The sequence below is a fragment of the Hyalella azteca genome, unplaced genomic scaffold (genome assembly GCF_000764305.2).
Source record: "Hyalella azteca isolate HAZT.00-mixed unplaced genomic scaffold, Hazt_2.0.2 contig14441, whole genome shotgun sequence".
In the NCBI taxonomy this organism is placed as follows: Eukaryota; Metazoa; Arthropoda; class Malacostraca; order Amphipoda; family Hyalellidae; genus Hyalella; species Hyalella azteca.
In genome coordinates, this window is record NW_025944327.1 from 61,563 (window position 1) to 87,775 (window position 26,213).

The 26,213-nt window shown below is 35.5% G+C and overlaps 1 long non-coding RNA gene across 1 annotated transcript in view; it reads right to left on the reverse strand.

Moving 5' to 3' along the window:
- Positions 1-322: 322 nt before the first annotated feature.
- Positions 323-26,213, reverse strand: part of LOC125179014 — an 89,105-nt gene continuing 63,214 nt past the window's right edge. The window contains exon 3 of the long non-coding RNA XR_007157119.1: positions 323-1,069. This is a non-coding gene — a long non-coding RNA (uncharacterized LOC125179014). The remainder of the gene's footprint in view (positions 1,070-26,213) is intronic.

Sequence of the window (26,213 nt, forward strand, 5' to 3'; positions counted from 1 at the left end):
CAGTTCCCAGGTGTGTAAAGCTTTGATCAAAGAGCGGAATAGAAAAGAATGTCAGCTCGAAGGTGATTGGAATCGAGATGAGGAAGTCGTTATTGGATCTGCGTCAGCGTGTCGGTGCGGTGAATATTAGTGTCAGTTTGCTAGTGAATAGAATTTATGTTTGAATTAAATTTGTGACAAATAAATTTTTGTGTATTTTTTGTTGCAGTGTTTTAGTTTAGAACGGTTCTGAATTTAACAGAGATGAAACAATAATGTTGTTAACACGGTCGTTGGTAGAATCGAAATGAAATTTCGCTGCATTACGAGAAATCTTATTAAGAAATTTTGAAATCTACTGAAGTACTCAGAAATTCTTAAAAAGTTCACACCCGTCGAGAAGGCGGTGGAATAAATGAAAACTTTCATTAAGTAATTGTTAGCAAAACCAATCATCCGGCAGACAAAAAGAAAAATTTTCAGTCTCTATTAAAACAATGTGAAAAAATTATCATTCCTATGAAAAAGCATGTCAAACAGGAACTAAAAACAGGTAACTAAAATAAAATAGCTATAAAAAGACTGTGATTGGAATTCTCATAGGTGAATGTCGAAAAATTTATGAAGACAGAACGAAGAGAAGTTGAAGATTATCATCATTCCTCTCAAAATGTTGCCACAGACATCATCTGCATTCAGCTGCCTCAAAAACATTAAATTACTTCAATTTACTCTTCGTTGTACTAATTGACGAACTAGTTTCTCGATTGCAGCTCATGTTATGGCATGTAAAGATTTTAGTTCTAAAATTATTTTTGTTTTCAACTTATACCGCGTGCAAAGATATGTTGACAAATCAAAGATTTATTTTACCAAACGAGTTGTCCATTAGTTTTTTGAAATTGATTGACAGTATTCGAGTTGAGCATAGTTTAGAAGCTGTGGTTTGATCAGAGTAGAGTGAGACGAAATTCTAATGAAAGAAACAGTCAATGAGTCTTTAAAGAATATATGTTTTTTTATGTTGCAGGCCTATGACGTGGGCGTAACTGGTGCTGGTAGAATTACGGAGTCAAGCATTTCAGAAGCTCTGAAAAAGAAGAAACAGTTTGTTGCATTAACAATTCAACTGTATCTTACCAATAAATAAAAACTACAACAATAAAATTTTTAATCATAATCAAATATGTACAATCAACAAAAAATATAAAATATAATACAATTCTTTTCACAAAATTCCTCATTGCGGGCTGAAAAATTGGTTACCTATTTTTACCGGGTTTGGCTATCAGACTTCGTTTACATGGGAACAACAGTTATAGAACCAATCGAGTGGGAATGAGTAAACCGAGATTGCAAGTTTGAAAAAAGGCTTTCTTATTTGGATAGACGAAACGTTCACTAAATCGGTAAGTGAAGATGGTTTAGAATTGCTTGGAATAAAGAAAATAAGCACTCTACAGTCTGCAGGCGCCCTAAATTTCTGATGGAGCGAAATTACGAAATCTAATTTTCCCGAATACTCATGCTCTGGAGCATTTGAATGATATTCTGGTAGTTAATGTAAGTTTAGGTATTGGCAATAGAATACCTACCATCGTGAGAATGACTAGACCAGATTGAAAATAATGTGAGGGTTAGAGGTGGCTGATTAATCGTCGACGTTTAACTGCTGATCATCAGTTTATTATAACCTCGCTTAAAACAAGAATGTATTGCAATGAACATGAGAGTGGATACAGTCGGCTTTAACTTCAATAATTTACGTTTTATCTACGCCACAAAAACTTAAACTAGAAATTGAAAGCTAATATGATAGAAAAAATTTCTTATGGAATTGAATTTAGCAATTAATTCAAGTATAAATATAAGATCAGTGTGCCGAAAATGAAGATTTTTGAACACGTTTCATATGCTATCGTAGAATAAAAAAATTGCTCAATTAGGTTTTCAAATAGTAAAAATTAAATATTAAAATCTACATGACAATAGGCTAGTTTTCTTGTCCTCTCCGATAAAATAATTATAAATAGCATGGAGGGAGAGAAAAACTATTCGAAATCATTTAATATGCCAGCAAAAGCTGAATTTTGAAAATATTTATAACGTAAATTTATGGCTAAGTATTTTTTGAATATAAAGCAACGATAAGTAAATTCACGATATTTTAATTGAAATTCCAGGTAAATTTGTAATCTAAGAAAACGAATAATATAAATACGTTTTCAAATTTAACATATTATGATCATTTGCATTTAAACGCTCCCTACAAAATTTCTCGAACATTAACAATTAGAGACTTTATTGAAAGAATATAGTTTATTCGGTCTACGTGGGCTGACCGTTCTTTATTTATTAGCCTTCAATAAGTAGCCTGTGAATTTCGGCGGGATACTCGAGAAAATTTCACTCACCGATCGATGCAATTAAACCTCACCTGCATTCATAGCGAGAACATCTTTCAATATTCATACTCAGGATATTTAAATTTATTTGGATAGGGAATGACGACTTGATTCGCTCAATTTAATTTTCCCACTAGTGCCAGCAATGATTGCATTTATCTCTTCCACATAATGCGGCTGTGATCATAATACTTTTATCATCAGTACAATTTCAAAATAGTCTCTAATAATGAGGCCTTTTTCGATCACATTTCCGGTGCACATTAATTCAGGCACAATTCAAATACTAAAGCCTTACGTTTTTATTCCAATCCATTGCTGTGCACCACATATTACAACATTATTCTTAACCGCACACACGTGCTTGATCTAACGGGAATAAATCTCGAACTTATTAACATATTCAGAACAAATATTCTCGTTTATACAGCATTATTCATCCCATGCCACGAGCGCATGATCTCTTGCTTATCAGTTTCATTATCGCCGGGCAGCTGGCTCGAGCAGAGCAGTTATGTAGCTCTCGACGCCATCAAATGGATTTGGTTAACCCGAGGGAAAGCCGCTATATAGGCAGTAATGGTGGACATTAGTTCGCGTTACGCCGTCCATTTCGCAGGATCGAGCCTTGCCCAAAATAAGTCAAATAAGCTCTAAATTTTGGAGAGCTCAAGATATCGACAATTACGTGAACAAAATTAAAGAGATTAATGTTAATATCGTTAAAATGAATTTAAAATCTCCTTAGTAATATTATTACTGAGTAAATAAATATTTATGTATGGTAGATATTATTTTTTTATATTTTTATATTTACTAAGTGAATACGTGTGATTTTACTTAAATTTTATCACAGTCATCTCTGAATACTTTTTTTTTTGTTCTCGGATCCATAATATTATAGCTGAGTTGATAGCGTTCTGTTATCCCTAACGACAAAACTTTCATCGATTGCACCGAGCAGTTACTTTCAGTGGCGTTGCCTAGAGTTCATCATCACCCCCACCTCAACATCATAGGCCTCAACATCATAGGAGTGTGGTACGAACCTATATATGTAACTGTTCTTAGTCGCCCGGTAGCTATTTTTTCACCTGCACCATTATTGAAATAATCAAAATATTTAATATTAATGATATTAATATTATAATCAAATCAAAAATCGCCTAGTAGCATAGTGAACTATGTCATTATTTGATAGAAGAGAACTGTACTCGTATTTATTTGGTGAAACTATCTAAGCGTTATGACGCTAGACACTATCTGCTGATAAAATATCTCTTAGAATTGTTTTAAGAAGAGCATTGCTCCGAGCAACAGCGGCTATTAGAATTCAGAAGAGAGCAAAAACCATCAAGACTTTCAGTTAAAATATAACAGAAATTGAAGTACCGTAAAGAATAATATAAGTACTCTAACTTCACGATAAACACAGCAAGAAGAAGATCGAAGAGAAGAGCCCATAATAAGGAAGGATTAGTCTTGAAAGGATTCGTTTACCTGGAAGATAAGGAGGTCCATCTAAAGTATCGGACTTTCTCGATAATGTCCGGATGAATTCCAACAAAGTTTCCTGGCGAAAACTTTCGGCCAATAATTAATGAGCTTTCTTTCCCGTCGGCAGCAGGTAACGCAGGCAAGGGAAAGCTGAAAGTAAAGCGCGTCAAGATTTAACTTACTTAGAAAAGATGATCCAATTTAACCCTGTACTCCAGCCCATTTGAGTCTCTTAGCCTAAAAATCGAACAAAATGTTTAATCGATTTTGGAGCAAGTTTTTCACTATAGCTTATAATATTTTCTTTCTAGCACAGTGTTTGATGTATAAAAGTAGACGCTCATTTAATCGATATATCAAATTTAAAGTAAGTTGCATCCAATGTTTCATATGCAGCTTAGGATTATGTAAAAGCATTCAACTATATATAAACTAAATATAGGCTATATAACTAAACTATAAAAAGCACAAAATTCATGCAGACATTACAACTCATGCCAGGCAGAAGAAAATAAGTTAAGGATGAAAGTGCAAAAACTTACTATGCAGCACACACTTAGCGTGACTTTTCAGTTTCGATGGGAACAATTTCGAAAATCATGATCCGATTTTCTTCGATACATAATTCTGACAGCCGGCGAGTGTGCGACTCCTTTGTTACAATTTATGTTTATAGGAACACGAATATAGTTCCCTCATAAATTACCCAACAACGAAATTGAATATTTTTGATATGTTGACGGCAACGAAGATAATTATTTCAACAACGCACAAGTACGAGATTTGAAAACCAACCTAAAAAAATAATTATGCAAGTAACTATCAACATTCCATCTGTACAATAATAAAAACTAATCACACCAGGTAAATGATGATTTCGTATACGATTTCTACATCATTTTTAAGATGTCAACTCGATTGTCTCACCAGCTAAAACGTGACATTGCACTAGCCCCTTTCGAATGAAGCCTGTTTTTTCTGCTTTTCGGTGAAGCGAAATTGATTATAATGCCAACAACACGAAATGCCCTACAATAATCTAAATAAATTGTGTAGGTTATGAGAGGTTTTGCTTCTGTTCCAACACGTCGGTTATAATGAAGTGTTAACCTACACTCGTCGTAGAGTAATACAATAATACTCAAAAAGAGTTATCTGTACCAATTATAGAAATAGTGCAGTGGATTCAGAAATGTTATTACATTTTTAATGAGCAATGCGTTGAAGCAGCAATGTTCTAAGAAAAAAAAGCGATGAGAAGGAGAATTGTTCAGATTACAGCTTAACTGCTGAGATTAAAGCTGATTATTGCGAACATAAGCGAAAAAATAAAAGTCACAAATCCTTCAACTTCGTCAAGCTTTACGTGAAAATATCGAGCAACAAAAACATCAACCATTCATCAGTAACCGGACGTCACAAAAAACGTACTTGCGCAGTAAGTCTTGGTGGAAGTTTAAGACGCGTCATCAATTGTTTAATGGCTGCCATTTGACACCAGCAACAATGACCGGGACTTCGAGATAGGAATGAATGGGAAACGAATTGTTTCTCGGTTTATAACTTTAATGAAAAAATATGTTTTGAAAGTGAAGATTCTAAACGGTTTTTACAGTGGTATTTCAAACATCGACAGATGCCTAAATAATACGCTGACATTCATAAAAAAGATGCATGAATAATTTGGAATATTCAGCAGTACTTCAAAAAACACAATCAACAACGTTTGTGCGACCCGATCTGAGAGTCTCGAACCCAATGACTCTTCATTCTAAATCTGCGATTTAAAATAAAATGAAAATGGAAATAAAAAACTCTGAAGCACTCGTACGGAGCTGCTGACGCTGCAATTTGATTCGATCGGGAGGCACTGTGGAAGTTTCGACGGAAACCACGAAATTCAGTTCCGAAAACATCTAAAAGTTACCGCCGACTTTAAGAAAGCACGGAAAGTGGATTCCAAAATTTTAGCCGTGATTGTCTCGACGGATTGTCCTCCACTCGGGTAGATGGTTGAAAAGAAAATAAACGGCAATATGATATGAATTCATCTTTTAGAAATTATTGAAAATAACGGGCCGATCAGTTGTAAAAAAGTTGGCATTACTTAACTTAACAAACCTTAACATCTGATATTATATTAAATATCAAGGGGATAATTACGGCGACTGAACATCAGGTATTTTGAATTGTAAAATAGATTATTTCGCGCCGATAATAGAAATAAAGCAGATTAATTACAAAATTATATCAAGAATTATCCTACTTTCCACGACATCAAGGTATTTTCATTGATACCATTTGCATTCAATAGATCGTTGTGGTACATTTACGACTCCATTTCTGACTAGGTAAATCGTGTTCTTAATTCAGTATTTGCTTCCTTTATAATTAGAATCATCGGAGGACGAGTTATCTTATCACCCTTAAATATTCAAGCCTTGCTTCACTTACCATGCATAAATATATTTTTGATACAGATTGACGAGGAAGCGCAATCCATACGTTCCAAAAAACTCAAACACCGTAAAATTGATCAAGCGTCAAACCGTCAAATGCCAAGGACAAAAAAGACATCTGATCGTCTTTGAAGCCCGGCAGGAATTGAGATCAAGATCTAACGTGCGGTATAATCCACAGGCACTCGAATCTTCGTTTTAAACGGAGTGATCCTCGTATTTGCCGAGATATTGGCAAGACACTTCATTTTCTGCAAACATCTTTGGGCTCAAAGTGGAGACGAATATGGCTGAATTCGTTCGTGTATAATGAGCAGCACATGCGGCAGAGACGTGCTTCTTTGATATGAAAATTTTGCGCGTATTGATGGAACTGAACGAAATGTCATGTTCTGAAAAATTACAAATGTGTGATGCTAGGCGTAAAATTGAGAAACGAGATGACACGATAAATGTTCATTTTTTGAAAATATAAGCGAATGAGGAAAATTCATGACAGCGCTCAACGGTACTCGGCATCATTTAAAAAAAAATTAAGCAACGAAGAAACCACTTCGTTAACTGGTGAGAGTATTTAAACGAAGCTTATACTTTGTTTTATCAAAACTTTAATTAGCATTTCTCACGACAAATGATGAATAGGAATTGAACAGGAATTTCTCAAATATTTTAATTCCCGATTCGTATTAACGCAATTGACTGAATTTAAAATATGTCATCGGTCGGTCGGATATGTTGAGACATGATTTTGTACTGTGGTAGATTTGCCCATCTCTGCTTTGATTTTTAGAAAATGTTTACGACCCGAGAAAAATCTTCAATGGTCTTTGAATAACTAATGAGCCACGATTCCAAGCTAACTGGCTCAGAATTAGGCGATCTTCAATGGTCATTTGAATCCTCAATCAGCCAAGTTACAAAATCGTTGCTTGACAATTAGGCCTTGTATGGGAAGCAGAGCATTGAGCCACAGTAGCATCATCATACAACCGCAGTAATCGCTGCTTATCCAATGGTCGTCATTAGGCAGCCGCGCTTTGAACCTCAGTTCAATTGAGACTGTCGCAGGCATTGACTGGTGACTTTTCAAGTCAGGCACACAAATGTCATTCGAATAACAAGTCATGTAATTATCATGGTTATTATGGCCGTGTATTTCATGTAGTAATGTTTTTCCAAGCGATAACGTTAAGCTCGATGTATTAACGTTCAAAGACCCAGATGTCAAATGACCGACGGTGATCAATCTTCTATCTTCATGCATGATGACGAATTATTTCAACAAAATTACGTAAAAAATTGATCTGAATCCTCAGTTCACTTAATTTCTACATTGATTTCAACAAGGTATTCTCAGAATTCACAGCTGAACAATTTCAGTTTTCAGATGTATCTCAAAAGTCAGTCTCAGTATGCAATAAAAATATTTTCGCAGTAGTATCTCTATTAAATGAACAGTATTAAGTAATGATATAAATTTTGAAAGCCACTTCCCATTGGTCAAGACAAAAATGTGAGCTAACTTAGGAGTTTAATTTTTTAGAGTCATACCGGCAGAAAGCTCGATGTATTAACGTTCAAAGACCCAGATGTCGAATGACCCACGGTGATCATTCGTCATGATGGAGAATTATTCAAACAAAATTGCATTAAAAATTGATCTGAATCTTCAGTTCATTTAATTTCTACATTGATTTCACCAAAGTATTCTAAGAATTCACAGCTGTTCAATTTCAATTTGTCGCATTTTCTATCTCAAAAGTCAGTCTCGGCATGCAATAAAAATCTTTTCGCAGTCGTATCTCTATTAAATGAACAGTATAAAGTATTAATATAAATTTGAAAGCCATCTCCCTTTGGTTTAGAAAAAATGTGAGCTAACTTAGGAGTTTAATTTTTTAGAGTCATACCGGCAGTGTCACATGAACAACCACTCCTTCCGATAGCGAAGATATAAAAACAAATATTGCTTATAATGGGGATTGCTATCCTTTTAAATATGTATTGATGAATAAACTTTAAATTTTTGGTAGATGAGAATCAGTAACTAGCAAAAATGAAGAAACATACCAAGCAATATACCTTCTCGTCACCTGATCAAGTAATAAAAAACCTAATTATAATCCGTCAGTAGAAAAAAATGATCAGACTTCATAGCCTTCGTAGCTTGTGAACTCAGCAATAACATAAAAAATATAACTCAGTACTCACTGCATTGAGTGACAGAGAGCGCATTTTCTCGTCGACGAAAACTTGAGGTCACGGACAGACGGACAGACAGACGGACAGACAGACAGACGGACGGACGGACATAGCGAGCACAATAGTGCATTTTTTTTCCATAAATGAGAAAATGCGCTAAAAAACCTGAAATAATATTTACGAAAGTGTTCCCCATGAGTGAGACAATGTTCCATTAAAGAACACGTTTTCCAACAAGAACACGTGACAAAGTTTTATTAGGTATGTGAGTGGGAAGGCGCTGCTGCCTGGAACAGAAATTTCTTGCAAGTAATCTTTTTAATGGTATAAAGTTGCTTAAATATCGACTTTGCTGCACGATTTAATACGAGGAAAAATTGCACTGAAATATCCTTTGTTCAAAAGACTTATAAATAAAAAAAGACCCATTTTATGAGACGAGTGCATACAACTTATGATCGTTTATAAAAGGGGCTTGAAAAGCAAACAGAAACGACAGTAACACAAAAAAACATTCAATAAAAAACTGTACGTAATCTGCCACACTGTCGAAAAAATTCGGCCATGAAAATCAAGGGTTTCGCTTTTGCTCGCCGTTATTGCATTCCGTAATGAGCGAGGGACGGAGACTGCTGTAAAATTGCCGCTATTGCACCTTCAGGGCGCTGATATCGCCCAGCTTCCAGCCTACTCTGGCCCACTTAATATTAATAATTCATGATGTATGCATAAAAAATCTAACTTATTTTTATCAGTAACTTCGTCTAACATTTTGTGATATTATTGTACTACTTGATTGGTGGTCGAAATTTAACGATTCAATGATTAAATTATTATTTAATCGTTAATGAAAGTTAAAAAATTCAAAATTGTAAGTTACTAGCAATATTACCATGATAAAAAATGCTGTCTAGGAGAGCTGCAATGTCTACAATAATACAATGAAATGTTGCATTGGGAAGAATTGCATTGTTGCAATTCTAAATGTTGTTTGATTGTTCATCAATTAATTAACCCTCGTTAGATAATTATCGCTCTGCATCTTGTAACGCGAAGATAGAAGTACAGTTTATTTTAAACGCAAGAAATAAGTGAAAGCTTACGCCATAAACTCTACAAAAAAGAGAAATGAGAGACAGCTTCTCTTCACACGAAAAGGCAACTGATGTGAAAAAATAAATGTGTAAATAAACTAAACATTAAATTCAAATAGTCAAAGTGATATCCAAGCATAGGGAGGCTCAAAATTTCCGACAATTACAGCCGATTCCCAATCACCATTAAGAACGCATGAGCGAAGTTCAATTAAAGGAGATAATGCAAATAAATGACGACTTATTCCAGGAAGCAATTCGAGTAATAAGCTTTCATGGCTTTCATAATGGCATTATTACGAGAACATTACGCTTGTCTAAGCACTTATAAAAGAATTCTTTAGGCATTCGTATAACATAGCCTTCTGAAGTGTAGAACGGTACAGTGTAGAGTGTTTACCCAGCTTTGCGGAGTGGACTCCTATTGGACAAAATTACATGTAATGCTAATATAATAATATCATACGATTTTAAAAATTAGTATTAGTTTAATAATTAATTTCAAGCATAACATTATCAGTTTGAAAGGGATGTAGGCATTGTTTGTATGTAAACTGTCCTAGTAAGCTTCCAACATTGATCAATGTCTTTCAATTGGAGTCGATCAGTTTAAAAAAAATATTTTTCAAACGTTTAAAGATAACTGAAATTTCGTTCGACATAAAGTAATTGGCATAAGCAATATCTTGTGATTTATGCCTATAATGCCCTCTGCATGGAAGATCAAGAGATCTAAATAAAAATCCATCATATGAGCAACAGTTGCTAAGGAAAATCAATTTAAAAATGCATTCAGGCGTTAAAGTTGAATTTTTTAATCGGCTTAGAAAACGTGACGATTATTTTCATAGGATCTGCACTGGTGACATAAAAATTGAAAGCATCAAAGCGCAATTAGAGCTGCCATCTGAAGTATGTAAATTATTCCACATAGAAACCTCATGACCTAATTTATGGAGCATATATATGAATTAATCACGTTTTATTATTTATTATTGTATTATAACCCTATATTATGTTTGTCGAGCTTGCCGTGATTTGAACTCGAAGTCCAAGTTGCGTCACTGAAGCACCAATTGTATTATTGAACAATGTAAAATTAAGGCATCAGCTCTTGTTTAAAGTTTTAGGCTTTCAAATACCATCCTGTAATAACATATCAACAAGTAATTTTTACAGTATATAATTAATACTAATTTACAAAGCTGAATATCAACAAAACATTCCAAGGCAGAGATATCGTCTATAGCTACCCAGATCATAATAATCAATCGCGTTGAATGGAAATGACAAGCAAATAAGGCAACGAATCCATCGCAATTTCCACATTCACTAACATGAAATATTTAAAAAACTCAATTCAACGATCGCTTTGCCAACTAAAGTTCAAAATCATTAAAAGGAAAAAGCGTTTGGCACCCATCTTTCCCCATTGACTTAGAAGCATCGAACGTCATCATTTCTGAATAGGATGAGAGGACACACGAAGCTGCGATCCAATTTATACGATCCTTCGCTAGAGCTCCGTCATATGCACTGCAAGCACTCGATCCCTGGAGAATGAATGGTCGGACCATCAAGTCGCTCTTCTTCTCAGTCTATCAAAGCCGGTTTCATGATGACTTATATAGATGACCAACCGTCCTAAGCTTCGCTCTTCGAAATGCAGCCACGTTTCAGGTACTATTGGAAAGGTTGATATTAAATTTAGTAATTTATTTGAATTTTGGTGATTGTTTTTGTGGCCAAACAATAATTGACCAGAAATTCTTTTATATCCACAACGCCGGTAAAATTATTTCTTGGAAGCATTTGTGGATGTCATAGAAGTCGTAAATTTTTTAATTCTCTCATAACTATGCCATCAGCAGCCTAGTCATAGCTAGACTAGTTACAGATGAAGTAAGGCCAGAGACCAAAACTCGCTCGTCTGGCTATTTTCTCGTACCATTGTAACCATAGGCTCATCGCTTATAGTCATTTACCGGTCAGTCTGTCATAAGTTGTGGAAATATAATGGAATCTAATGCCCATATAGTATGTTGTACTGACGACTTGACTTCAGTGCGATGACGACGAAGCGACGAGGGCATTTTTGCCGACGCCGAGGGGAAATCGCGAACCAAATTTCCCTCAATGACGAAGCATTCAAATAAAGTCAAATATCTGAATTGTTGAATAAAATTCAATTTAAAACACGTAAAATAGACTTAAAATTTATACCTATGTATAAATATATAGGAGATAAAGGATATTTGGGAATTAAATCAACAAAAATAAATAAAAGCTACACAGTTTCCTTAAAGAACACGTATATCCTAAAGATTGAAAGAACGAACATTGTGATAATTGTGAATGGATCTGAAGTTGTCAAAATTCTGCTAATACTTCCCTTATAAAAGTGTGGATTTTAGATTACACCTTCCCAAGTTCCTCCCAAGAATTAATACCCCCCTTAATTTACAATCTTAATTTTTCTCAAGAAATTAATGTCTCAATTTTTTCCGTTGCTCGCCCTTGCGGGGACAACTTGCATTTGAGGAGCATTGGACTTGTAAAAGAATTTCATGCGATTCCCATTCAAAAGAATTTGCCCACAAAGATTTTTTTATTGAAAAAGAGAATTTCAATCTTGAGCACTAGAATATGTATCTACTATTGAAAAGAAAACATATTTTGGTACAAATAAATGCTGGAGGAATAGATTTTTTGCAAATTTTTCCTGTCTCGACATGTCTGCACAGCTTCAAAGTCGGAGTCCATCAGCGACCCGAGCGTCCATGGGGAGCAATCTGCGGGAAAGGAAGAAAAATATTTGTTGCCACATAATAGTGGAAATTGTAGTATTTCACATTTTCACGAACTGAAAAATTACATTAATGTATTTGAAAATGCATAGTTGAAAGATGAAAGGAGCTAATGCTTTTTGATTTGACATGCAACCCATTTAACCATCCCAAACTTTGGTGAATCACTAACCTCTAACCGATTAACTTGGCTTGTAAACAAAAGATAAAACAGCCTGAGAAAATTCCATGATATTGAAGTAGTAAATTAGTTTCTTTACTTACAGACACGCCGCGAAAAACGGTCATATTTGCAAAAAAGGGAGAACTAGGATGTAAATCCGGATAGTTGCAATCAAAATCAACTATATTTATTCTCCTGTGTATAAACAGAGTCGAAAATTACAACAGTTGAATTAATACATGAAGAAATTAAAATAAACTAAAATATAGCTGCTGGAGAAATAAATTTATCATAATTATCCGAATTATGTTATTTATTCCATTTTTTGCATCTAAAAATTTATAATAATCAAACAACTGATACGTTTTCCAACCCAGAAAAACAATGGAATGCAACCGACTCACGGTCAAAAGACCTGTAAAAACAATATCATTATGAAATAATTTTCTAAATAAAAGGATGTATACAGGTGCACCTAATGATTGCAGTGTATTAGTCCTCAATGCGGAAAAAGACATTGAGTAATAGTGCAGATGTAAGTATTTCATTGACATTGAGACATTGTAAAAGACATTGAGTAATAGTGCAGATGTAGTAACACTGAAAAAAACCATGTGCTTATTATACAGGCTTTACTTGGATCACGTACAATTTATGAGGAGGAAGGCTCTCAAAGCATCGCTTCGCCCATCCAATGCTTCGCCGTGAAGCGGAAGCAATCTCGTAAATGGCCTAACGAATAATCGCTTGCAATACTACGTCCTTACGACAATTTGTTGGAGTCACGACAAAGGTTTCGTTAGTGGCGAGCTCGCCTTGAAATTTCACGCTCTGTGTACTTGTGATGAAATTGTTGGTGATGCCCTCGGGCATACCAGATGTTCTCATGCAAACATCGAGGATATCAAAATTAACATGTGCGCTAGTCCCATGAGCTCACAGATGCCAACACAAACATTTGACGCAAATTATGCGATTCTATAGGAAAACCGCTAAACATTTCTGGAATTGAAGCAATAGAAGCGCTAAATTAATTTCGGTCACATGATAGAAATGTGAAAGTCTCTTTTTATAGAGAAGCGAATCTTAAATGCAATGACAGGTAAAAAGTGAGAATATGGAGTGGAAACTTCTCTTCAGATGTGCAACAGACTCTTTGAAGTAGCATAAACATCATCTTGCTGTTCAAGGACCGAGTGTTAAAGGCAGAAAATGCGGAAACATTCTTCCCGAATTAAGTAATATTGAAAAATTGCCTTGTGAAGCGGAAAACGATGAAAAAATGTCGCCATAGAAGCAAATATTTAGCTAGAGCGTCTAGCTTCACCGGAGCGGATATTAAATCCTAAAGCCTGCATGGATATCGACGTAAAAATAATTCGAGGAAAACTTCCGGGCTGCGCGACTTCAGAAAAACGAGCCGCTGGGACATACAACCTTAAATCAGGACCAGATTATCGACACAAAACGACCAGCCATCACCAAACCAACGATAAAAACGCTAAGGTACGGCAAATTAATTAAATAATTAAAGGTAAAATACATCTTGCTGTAGTGTTAACGCAAACTAAAAATACACATGTATCGAATCGAGGGATACATCATCCAAGAGCATCAATGGTTCAGAAAAATAAGCGATACTTCCCAAGAAAATGTTAAGAAATTATGCAAAAAAATGAAGCTGCGCTTATATTAGAATTTAAATTTATTCAATGATAGGTTTATCCTCGAGAAATTCTAATTCTTTGCGGATCCAAAACATCGCGAAAATCTGAACGGAAAAATTCTACGTCCAGACCACTCAAAAAATAAGCCAAATCATAAGGAATGATTATGATTTAACGGTAATAATGTATACCACAGGAAAAATATTGCGCTTGTGCGAACACCAATTCTCTAAATATACAAGATGTTTCAGTGAATGTACATATAGGATTCTCTGCTACGTGTGCCACTTTTCAAAGCAGCCGAGATGTTCCAATGCATTAAGGACGTTTTTCCATACCATGTCTCACGTCCCAGGCGTTTTTTTTCTAAATCCTAGCGAATCCAGGACGTCCCGGCTCGGTAGATATATTTTTCAGAGTGACGTGCCACGCGAAGAGTCTATTATTGGCGGCGATGACGCCAAATATTGGATGGTGCGTGATGCCATGCCGAGGCCGCGGTATCGATATTATCGACAAGCTCTCCATGACGTCACCAAAGTCAACGATATACAGTTCATAGATTAAATTACATCATATTGAAATACGATATATTAAAACTAGATGAATTGCCGAGGTAACACAAGAAAAAATCCCACTAATATAAACTAAGTCATCTGAGAAGATCGAGTAAAGCTTGAACATTTATCATAAGGGAAATCAATGAGTGATAATCGAGTCTGAGTCTCAATATTTGTTAATCGGCTTGACGTTTCATGAACATTTTAATATAGGGGACAACATTGTGCTGTTGGCAACGATGTTAATCTTGCAATTCTCGTCAGACACGCACCAAAGAACTTATTGCTCAACTTATTTCACAAGCAACTTTACAGTTGGCAAGTTGAACAAGTTTTGGTGGGTAGTTTGACCAAAGTTGCTGCCAAGTTTCAGAGAATAACCGACTTATTTTCGTGAGATCCAGCATGGCTGCCAGACCCGGTGTAGGATCAAGCAAACAACTTATAAATGGCAGATAAATCCGCAATTAATCGAGTTCGATTGAAGAAGATAGAAATATTACGGCCATTTGTATAAATGAGATCAATATTTTATTAGTGAAAATCAGGCGAACTATATATACATCTTATGTAATTTGTAAATTTGGTATAAACAATACACAAAATTTCAAAACCTTCATGGATGTGATGTTTACAGCTCAATATAATTTTTTACGGATTTTTCAGTGGAAAAAAATTTTGTTTTTAACGTCAATTGAAATTGCGAGGCGTTAAGTGCGGATAACATAACTTATTAACACTATTTATTTTGAAATAATGCATCTAGTTGATTTTAAATGATGGAAAAATCTGAAGAATACGAGAAAGAAATAAAAGAAGAGTAAAGAAAAAAAGAATAAATGCACTTTACACGCGGCTGTCAGATGGACAAATGACATTCGAAGTTCTTTATCTCTTAACAATGAAATGGATACGCGAAAGTGATACAATTAAGGCGCAGTGTAGCCTAAACAATAACATGCACGAGTACGGATGCTATGTAGGCAAAATATAGAACGTCTGCATGAAAAAATAATAACTAAAAAAATGAACCCAATTTTTATTCACATTAAAACAATGATCTCAATGGAGAGGATGATTGAAAGCTTATTTTAAAATACATCCAAAGGCATATTTGTTGTAAAAAATGATAAAAAAATGAGACTAAAGGTTTATTGGTAGAATAATAGATTGTTTATTGTATTTTATGAATAATTTTATGACAAAATACAGTTAAATATACATACTTTATCAATTATTTGTTACACACTGATTCCTTCGAAGGGATAGGAAAATTACAACAGTTGCGTCCCGTAAAATTTTTTTTAATTCCTTTCTAAAACGAAGTTAATTTTATTCAATCCAGGAGTATACGCGTTTAGTACTCAAACTCTCATTTCAAAGCATGAACTGAAGCAACTGCTCCATCAGCCCCTTCGATATAGCCTGGACTCATTCGCTATTTCAAGGTTTTCGACACGATCGAAAATGAGGGCAGACGTTTTCTAAATGGATATAACGATCGAAAATGAGGGCAGACGTTTTCCATGTGGATATAACGATCGAAAATGAGGGCACACGTTTCCCATGTGGATATAACGATCGAAAATGAGGGCAGACGTTTTCTAAATGGATATAACGATCGAAAATAAGAGCAGACGTTTTCTAAATGGATATAACGATCGAAAATGAGAGCAGTCGTTTTCCAAGTGGATATAACGATCGAAAATGAGGGCAGACGTTTTCCAAGTGGATATAACTCATTAGAGAGAAGTGTCATCAGAGACTCACTTAGACACTCAATTAGAAAATCAAACGAACCGAAGTCAACTTTGTCGGAAGTTACAAAATTGACGTAATTGACAGAGTCAATAACCAAACTTTGCATCCAGACTTCAAGGTGACATTACTGTTCCTTCTTGTGAAAGGGTTAGAATAATTTATAAAACGAATAGTTGGAAGCAATTAAGGCTTAGTGATTTACTATGTACCAAAACTAATTGTCAGCGGGACATTTATATATCTATTCAGGGCCACCAGAAAATTCGGCATGCTTTGAAGTTGAACGCCGAAAATGATGGATTGCTGCAAAAATTAAAAAATGAAAAAAAAAATATTCATTCAGACATGTAAAATTTTCCCTCACATCTTTCCAGGGCATTCATGTCAAAGAAAACATCACTTAAAGCGATTTCTTGAATTTCCCCTTGAAGTCTCGCTCGGCGCAGGTTTAAAGCAGCACTTGGTCTCGACAAGCCGTGGCAAGTAAACTTTGTGACGCGCGAAGGCGAGTAAAGATGGCGCTCTGAGTGACACTCCATTAGTTACGTGAACGCTTGTCTGGCAAGCTCTAGCAGACACGGAACTGTAAGCATGTTGGTAGAGCCATTAAAGGCGATTATTCGCTACTGGGTGATTTAAAAGACAAATTTAATCTACTTACGTAGCAAGAGAAGAGGTTAAATCATTATATCCGTAATGATATTACAGGTCATGGTCAAAATGACGCAACAGCTCAAGGCAGAACTAAATTTAAGCTTCAATACAAATATTTTACAGCTTAAAAAATACATTATAACTCATGGAAAAAATGCACTATTGCTGGAGGCAAAAGGATATAATAGGTCATGACATAACGTACTTAATTGAACATTAAACATTAAACATTAACAAATTCTAATCAAGGCAAAAAGATTTGATTGCTCGAGACGGAAAATTAGAACGCTATTGAGTTCAAGAGTTACAAATATTACAAATGTACAAAGAAATTCTGAAAGCTGTTGAAGATCAGCACAGAAATATCTCCAGACGTTGCAGCTTAAAGGCGAACTTTGGCAAGACGCTGCATTGCGTGGCAGAAATTAAGCAAAATGTTGCAGCTCAAGACAGAAATTCTGAACGATGTTCTAGCTCAAGACAAAATTTTGTGAAGCGCAGCCACTTGGTCTAGATATTCCGAAAACTTTCGTTTCAAGTGTAAAAATTGGTGCAATTTTCAAAATTAAGTTAGGGAGTTGTGAAGACGTAGGTTCAGGGCTAATGCGAGTATTATGAACGATTATATCTTATTTTTAACTTACTGACAACATTTCGAGTGAAGTTACAACATAAGTGACAATGTTGAGGCTTCTGGTAATTTATTCGTTGCGTGGTGTTTGAATTCAATTAAACGAATGAATTGCGTTGCTCTCAATCACCAACTTACAAAGAAGGTTCCGGGACACCTTATTTTGTGTGTTTCCATGGCAACGCCCATTATTGCGATACGGTGCTTTTCGGTCTATCAATTTCCAACAGGATTTATCGTTGCTATTTTTCCTAATTCGAAATTATGTAACATTTTCATTTAATTTAATATCAAGTCAAGGAGAAAAAAATTATTATTAAATTTAGACGGGCATTACGTGAAATACGTGAAATCGAAAATGGACTTGGCCATTCGTTAGCAGTTATTTTGGTGCTGCAGTTCACAAGGTAAATTGCTTACGTCGCCTATTGTACAATAAAGTTCGTCGGTGCTATAACTGCATATTGAATTTCATTAAATATCGGTTGAATTTAATTGCAATTTAGAGTCAAAGCAAACGCTGTAGTGGCAGAGATGTCCAACATTAATCACCTAATTAGCGTAACTTCCGCAAATTTCAAATACTGAATGAAAAAAAAATACGAAAGCTTTACTGAGTATTAAGATCCATATTCATCGCTCTTTTACAACGCCAGCCTCTTTAATTGGACAGGCTGAAAGCATTGACACTAACTAAACACTTCGACGTATTGGCTAATATTGAACGATGGTTAGCTATGGAGATCACGAAGTAAATACTTAATTCACCGTCAAAGTCATTGATGTCGTACGAGTAATTTTTCTAAAATCACAATAACATATTGCAAGATAATTAATTTATAGAAAAATAGCAATGCGCAAACTGGTCTTCACACTAAACTGTATTCATAAGGAAATTTGTGAAGCAAAAAATTGGTTGGAAACAGGGAGTTACTAATAAAGACAACCAATTAGATGCAATAATATTTGCTTTTCACAACTGCGCACTGAGCGAAATGAAACGTTACATCAATTGTCGCCGGTCCCTCGATCAGAGCGAAACCGAGACATGTATTTCTTTCTCGGCTTTATAATTCAGAAGCTTGAACAATATTTAAAAAAAATAGTGAAAAACATTTTGATTTTGATTTGAAGTGTCAATGAACATGAATCACATTAATGAACCGGAATCTGAAATAAAAAAAAACATTTGGAATTTAATCACAAATGAAACCGATAGTTTCGAGATAAAAGTTGAAAGCATCTGGAATGCTTTGAAAAAATAGGTTGAAACTAGAAAATAAAAAATGTATAAAGTCATACCTAATACCAGAGAAGTACCCAAAAACAGACCGGACGCTATAACTTGTTTGCAACAGATCAAGAGACATCTGCTTATTCAGTCTACGGGAATTTTTCAATCGGTTGCAACACAGATGTCGTCGTAAAGCGTTGATGATGCGAAACCGATGTCGGAAAATTTTGATGCATTCGTGATGTGCATCAAGTGCAGCCTATAGACGAAAAGCAATATCGACAGGGCATGGGCGATAAAGATATATTTAAAAATATGTATACAAAAATGTGGATAAAGTCGCTCACTTGTGACGGCGGGACTGAGGACTTGGTTGTTCTGGAGGGATAACTTGAGTAACATTGGGCACTGATAAGGTATCGTCATGGTTGACTGTAGAGAGAACAAGGAAATTTAGACGATATAATAATATCACTTGCAGTTGATTGTACCGAGAAAAAAAAATAAAATTGCATTAGAAGTATCGTTTCTAATTACTTGTCTTGTTAACTATAGAAAATGAATAACATTAACAATTACGAAATAGTGTCTACACTTTGTTAGCAGAATGAATTCTGTAGCCTTTTTAGGTTACGATCGGAAAATATAATTTTAATTTTCTAATATTTTTAAATGAAGCGAAATGAATTGATTATTCACTTGAATATATTTGTAGTTTTCGTTGTGGTAGTAGTAGTTGTTGCTACTAATGGAATTACTGTTGCGGCTTAAATTAATGTTTTTCCTGTTTTTCTTTTCTATCGCAGTATAAATTTGTGATGAATGCCGGCTGTTTGCAATTGATAAATTATTATGTTCCATAAAGATAAAATTTAGGTCAAACATCTTCCACGCTTATCAACGAATTTATCGCTCTGAAATCGCACGTACAGTATACCGCACAGGAAAATCGACTGGGCCTCGCCTTGGATCGACTTCTCACTCTTCAATCCCAAACAATTTTGATTTCTGTCTAAGCGGCAGAAACTATAATTCACTTAAGAGACAGTAGCAGATGCCACCTGTCACGGTATATTACTGGTGACTGATTGCTAGAGTTTGCCAGCCAAGCAGTCAACAGGCCATCCTAATTGTTTTCTTACGAAAATTAAGTTCCAAGAACACACATTAACCACGAGATGTTTAATGGGGAAATTAGCTTGCACATTTTTTGAACATCGTAATGTATAAACAGCACTCAATTTGCTTCATTTTGCTTATTACCTTAATAAGTCTTTTATAATGTCGAAAAGAACAAGTGCGTTAATTAGAGCTGGATGATTTAACGCAAGGTTCAGGCGATAGCAGCTTTGATGGCACCTAAAACGAGGTTTTCCCAATTTTTTACAGTAGTTGTTTAAGGGCACATTTCCATAGCGGTCCGATTAGTTTTTTTGTCGCCCAGAAGGCAGATAGCACGATTAGTTGATTTTCGCTTTTGGAGACTTGAAAATTAAACAAAAAAATTATTGATTTCAACTTGCTGCAGCAAAACTCTCAGAGCTGAGAACAATTAACTTATGTTTCAATTATGTTTCTATGACATTTTTTATTTCATTTGTGGCTCAATTTCCAAAGTTCAGTATCTGAGAAAGAACAGAAAGAGCTTGGATTGAGCTGAACTGAAAGGATTTGGGCAACTACCCTCGTACCGAAGTTGCTGTCAGGTCTGGAATGTTGCGAAAGGAAAGCGCGTTTTCATCCAGCAAACGGATCCAAACTCGAGGCAATCTAACAATCAAGTGTGGCATTCAAAGTTATTCTCGAACTCTAGAGAGGCAATAAATGGAGCAGCATTCAGGCTGTTAGACGAGTTTCGGAGCACTGCATATAGCAGTCATTATATGGAACCGCTGAATTAACTACGCTTGAAGAATACGGTGCATTGATGTAATTGAGAAATTATACGCTATAAATGGGGGAATACAAAATTAAGACTGGCTGTCATGAGTATCATAATTAGTGTCATAATTACAGTTGAACGACTAGTTCTTTGACGCCGGCGCATGAAGAATACGGTGCATGAATTAATTAAGAAATTATACGCTCAATGAATGGGAGAATGCAAAATTAAGACTGGCGGTCATGAGTATCATAATTAGTGTCATAATTACAGTTGAACGACTAGTTCTTTGACTCCGGTGCATGGCAGCATGAATATGGCGGTTGAGCGAGAGCTGCTCAAAGCTGTTGGTGCGAATTTAAGGTTGGTCTTCCACCGGCGTCGGTGAACACTATTCACATGAAACTCTACCGATCGTCCCAGACTGTTATCTCCTCGTGCAAGCTAAAAATTTCCGTGTTTTTTCTTTGACATTTTCGGTGAAGGCAACTGCATTACTGTGGAAATGCGTCTGTGACATGGTAGGATCTAAACCGAATATCAAATCTGCCCAAGCAACCTCTTGGGAACTCTATCGTCTATTCGGATGAACAAGAGCCCACAAGAAGCTCGCGTGCTGATGCCTAACCTTCTGCCAGACCAACTACTTCTTCATGATACTCATACAACCTAACCAAATGCACCCCCACGCTGTCGGCAGTAACTTTATGTAATACCCTGACTTAGCCCCTGGACAACATCGCGGTGTTACATTCTCCTTGCATCCGCGATGTGAGCAGATGTGGTGGTCGAGAGTTTCTTTTATTTGAGCGACAAGGCTATTTAAGAACAACAGCGATACCAGCAGCATTTAATCTCTGGTCTGATAGGATAAACTTAGCTTTAATAAAATCTTGCCCCGTGGAGATACTGTCTTTCGATGGGCAGTCATTGTAGCTAATTACAGCGGAATTATGGAAAAAAGATGGCCACCAGCCTGAGATCGGCAACGAACATGAACGAGAAGAAAATCTCAATTCCAAACTACCATCGCCAAACGTAGATTTCGTGTTAGGAATAACATCTTAACTTATATAACATATGTTGTAGTATCAATCAGGTCAGAAAGAAGTAATCAAAAAATATAGTCGCATAATTCTAATGTGCAAGCCATATCATAAATAAAGTTCATAATAATCAAATCTAAACTAGATAATGAGATGAAAGTATCAGTTAAAACTTAGACAACTATTTTCAGTAGAGTTCTTTAAGGTCGTTTAAACTCATCATACGCTCACTCTGTGGATTTAAAATCAATAAGAATAACAATATATTACTGGCATTTGCCCTCATAGCTTTGGGTTTTTTTAAGCCCAAACAAGCCCCACGCCACGTTACATATAATACAAAAATACAAATACTCACTGGAACCAAAAACATCCCTGGCTCTAAGCCACGCAATTTAAGGGTCGGCTTATCGGAAGCAAAAACTGCACACTAAAAGCGGCTGACCTCAGCTTTGTTAGGGGCAGGTAATGAACACAGCAAACAAAAAAGTCCGCTCATTTTGGGAACTTACTTTATTTTCATTGGTTGTCGAGCTTGGAGCAACCAAGTCTGAAAATCACGGGTGGTTCAATGACATCTCGTCGACAATAGTAATTTAATTTGAAAATATATCATGTGCATTTACATTTTCTGCCGGAAAATGTTTAAATGTAGAAGTCAAAATAGCAGCAAAAATATAAAAACATTCAAAGATGCCTTTTTAAGAGAGAGAGAGAATAATGAATTAAGCAAGTATAATGAAGAAATAAATGATGTAGATGCATGATCAGTGTTGATTCGGGCGCAGTAGAGACTAAAGTCGCAGTAGTCTCAGTAAGAATATGTTTGAATTTCAAACCTTATTAAGAAGAAGCTTAATCCCAAGTGTGCTGACTCGACTCAATTTAGCTGAGAGGAATTAAAATTGAAGAATTATAATAATCATATATATGTACCATAAAGCTGTGAATGACGTTTTAATAACGACAGGGGAATATTTGCACTCTCTAAATTTACTTTCAAGAGAAGTAAAGAAATAACACACACGATTAGTTTGTTATTGAGCAAATGAAATAAAAAAATTAAAATCGCTGGGTAAATTAAAATCGCTGGGTGACTCATCATTGGCCCAAAATTTTCCAGAAAAAACATCAAATCTATACGAACGTAATGTAATGCAAAACTTTGCAACCCACCAGCCAATTATGTGATGGCAGTTAATGCTGGTCCAATGAGAAATCTGAAATGAGAGAACGAGCCAAGCGTTTAATTTCGAGTTATTGCTGATTCAAACTTCAGAAATTAACTCTCAAAATTCTCTTTAAAAAAGTATGCCCGAATGCAAAACTCGGTACTTTTTACTAATCTATTTTTTAAATTATAACTCTGAAAATCAGTTACGTGGCTTCAGCGTCATAACACTGTTCGTTCATCGGCCACATATAATACGGTTATAATTCGCAACGAAGTTAAAAGGACCGTTAATACCACGATGTCAGCAAAAATTAGGAACTGACGCGAGGCTCGCAGGATGAAGCGTAATCAACAGTCGAAATTTTGGGGCCAAGGCGGCCGTGCGAATGGAGCTGGAAACGAACGATATGATGATATCGTAAATGTTATCAACATATCATTTACTGCTGTCAGGATTCACTCAGTGAAATCCAGATGATAGTTCAGATAGGGAGAGGATAATTCAATTGAATACGTTCTTCAAGAATGCAGCATAAATTCATTTCCCAAAATGCCATAAAAACGAACAAATGCAATAGAATAGAATTAAATATCGTCGAATAACATAATCTAATCAACAAATTAAGAATCTTATTTACTGTTATCTGGTTTAAAACACCATTAAAAATATACTGTTAACAACTCGCATGTAATCTCACCGACTGTGACAATATCAAACTCTGCTCACTACGATGAAGCACAGATTGTAATTAAGCTATCAGTGTAATTACCACTACGGAATTGATTGAACATCCTAATGTTCAGTATCTAGTCCTTTCCATGCAGGTCCCATCAAGACTTCATTAGCATTTAGATTCAATCCGAACCCCCGATTGATTAAGAAGAGCTCCACGTGCTCCCTTAAAATAAGAGACACGAATATTCCAGTATTATTTCAATTATTGTAATTTTAAATTAATTCTTAATATTTATTTATTGTTTTTCTTATGAATGAGCTAAATTTGTTGATCGAGTGATACATGATTAGATATTGTAAATAATACAATTAGAAATTCGCGCTATAACCATTGATTACACGTGAAAAAGTACATCATATCATAATATATCCGTAACAAAATTTAGAGGCGCGCGAGACCCTGCATGCAAATTAGGGCCGCCTAAATGACTCGGGGAGCACGTTAATCAATCAAATCAATCGTAACGGACTTGTGGTACTTGGTCCATCCAGGAAAGAACAAGATGAATGAATCGGTAAAATATTTGAAAATTAATGTAAATTCCCGTTGCCGATCTCTGATTGATGTAGTTTATGCTTCGGTAATATACTACTTCGGTAAGCTTGTGCCACGTCGTGGTAGCTTAAAGCGACTGTGACTTGGTCAACGGTTTCCTTGAAGCAACTAGTGTCGGTTCACCTGCTTTACAGATATGCATCTGGTCGAAATAAAGACTTCCTTATAACGGCTCCGGTCCAGTCGACTTTTTCCATAATGCGCCTTCGGAAGACTCGATTGCTTTCCTGCAATTTTAGAGGAAGTTTTGCGCTCAAGTTTTGCACCGAACACCAGGAAGAGTTGAGAAACATTTTGGGGTAATCTGGCCATGGGTTATGGTCAGCAAGATGAGGCGGGAAGACCGGAGGAAACTGACAGGATATGTCACTTCTTTGGTCGTCTTGCCCACGGCAAGCCACGGCTAATTTTTTATGCTATTTCGTTTTCTTCCTGTTCTGCAAGACTGGATCTTTTATTTTTTGCCAAAAAACGAAGAAGGCTGCGAGGACCCGTGCATATTAAAATAGCATTTATAGTGAATAATAATTACTTTATTTGTTGACGATATACAGGAATATAGCGAAAAATTCATAATGATAACAATAATTTGGAAAACTTTTCAGGCTAGCATATCATTTAAACTCAAATTTTTATTTTATAACACGTTCAACATTTGACCTCACCGCTAGGTCGTGATCATTAGTGGAGCCGCGGCATCCTACGCAAAGGATAGCGACAATAATTAATTGATTGATGTTTGATGATAACGAGGAAAATAATTCAGTTTATTAATTTAATTAATTTAAATTAATTAAACTTATTTAATTGAAATTTAAACAACCTACAAGTTAATTTAAAAAGCTTAAAAAATCAAAAAGTTAATTGAATTATTTTGAAGTTAAATATTCATCACGGGCAGGAAAAACAGCAATGTCAATACTTACTGTTTTTCCGGTAGTTATATAAGGATATTAGAAATAAAAAACCCAAAAAACAAATATCTTCCCATATCTGTAAGTGAATATTCAGATCGTGATATCTTTAAGCGTAGTAAAATACCAGGCATGCATGGGGCATTTTGAGTAAGTACCCCTTAAAAAAAAGGTGCAGTTCAGAAAAAATTCGGCACGTTGCAAAAAGAATGCAGTAAAAGATCGTGACGTAGGAAAAAATGGGTCAGCTGGACGTGACTGGCAAGCAACTGTAAATAGCACTGAATGAATATTGAGAGGAACTCAGCAGTAATAATAAAGCAATACGTCTCAGGAAAGTGGCAAAGCTTGTGCTGTAAATTTGCTAGGACGATCATTGAAAAAAATAATATAAACAGCTTTTTCTTAATAGGAAAGCGAAGCCATTTCACGACATAACTAATCCAAATAATAATAAAAGGTTTATTTAAATGAAGAAAGGACAAGAAGAATATAGGAGGTTTGGATGGAATACAAAATGCGCATAGAAAATAATTAGTGTTTGGGTTTTATTAATCGTGTGGAAGGAATCAATACAGGAGACACATTAAACTGCGGTTGATAAGTCCAAGATTAATTTCCTTGAGTTTGAAGCCCTGTTGATACATGGCCCCGTAAAGGAATTAACATTAGGAGAGTCGACACGATTTGGTCAGCATATGGAAAGCTATGGGTTAAAACCAATTTGAAATGTAATAACAATTTGAAACTTAAATTTGCAGAAATGATAAATATCGACTCATTCTGTATTGT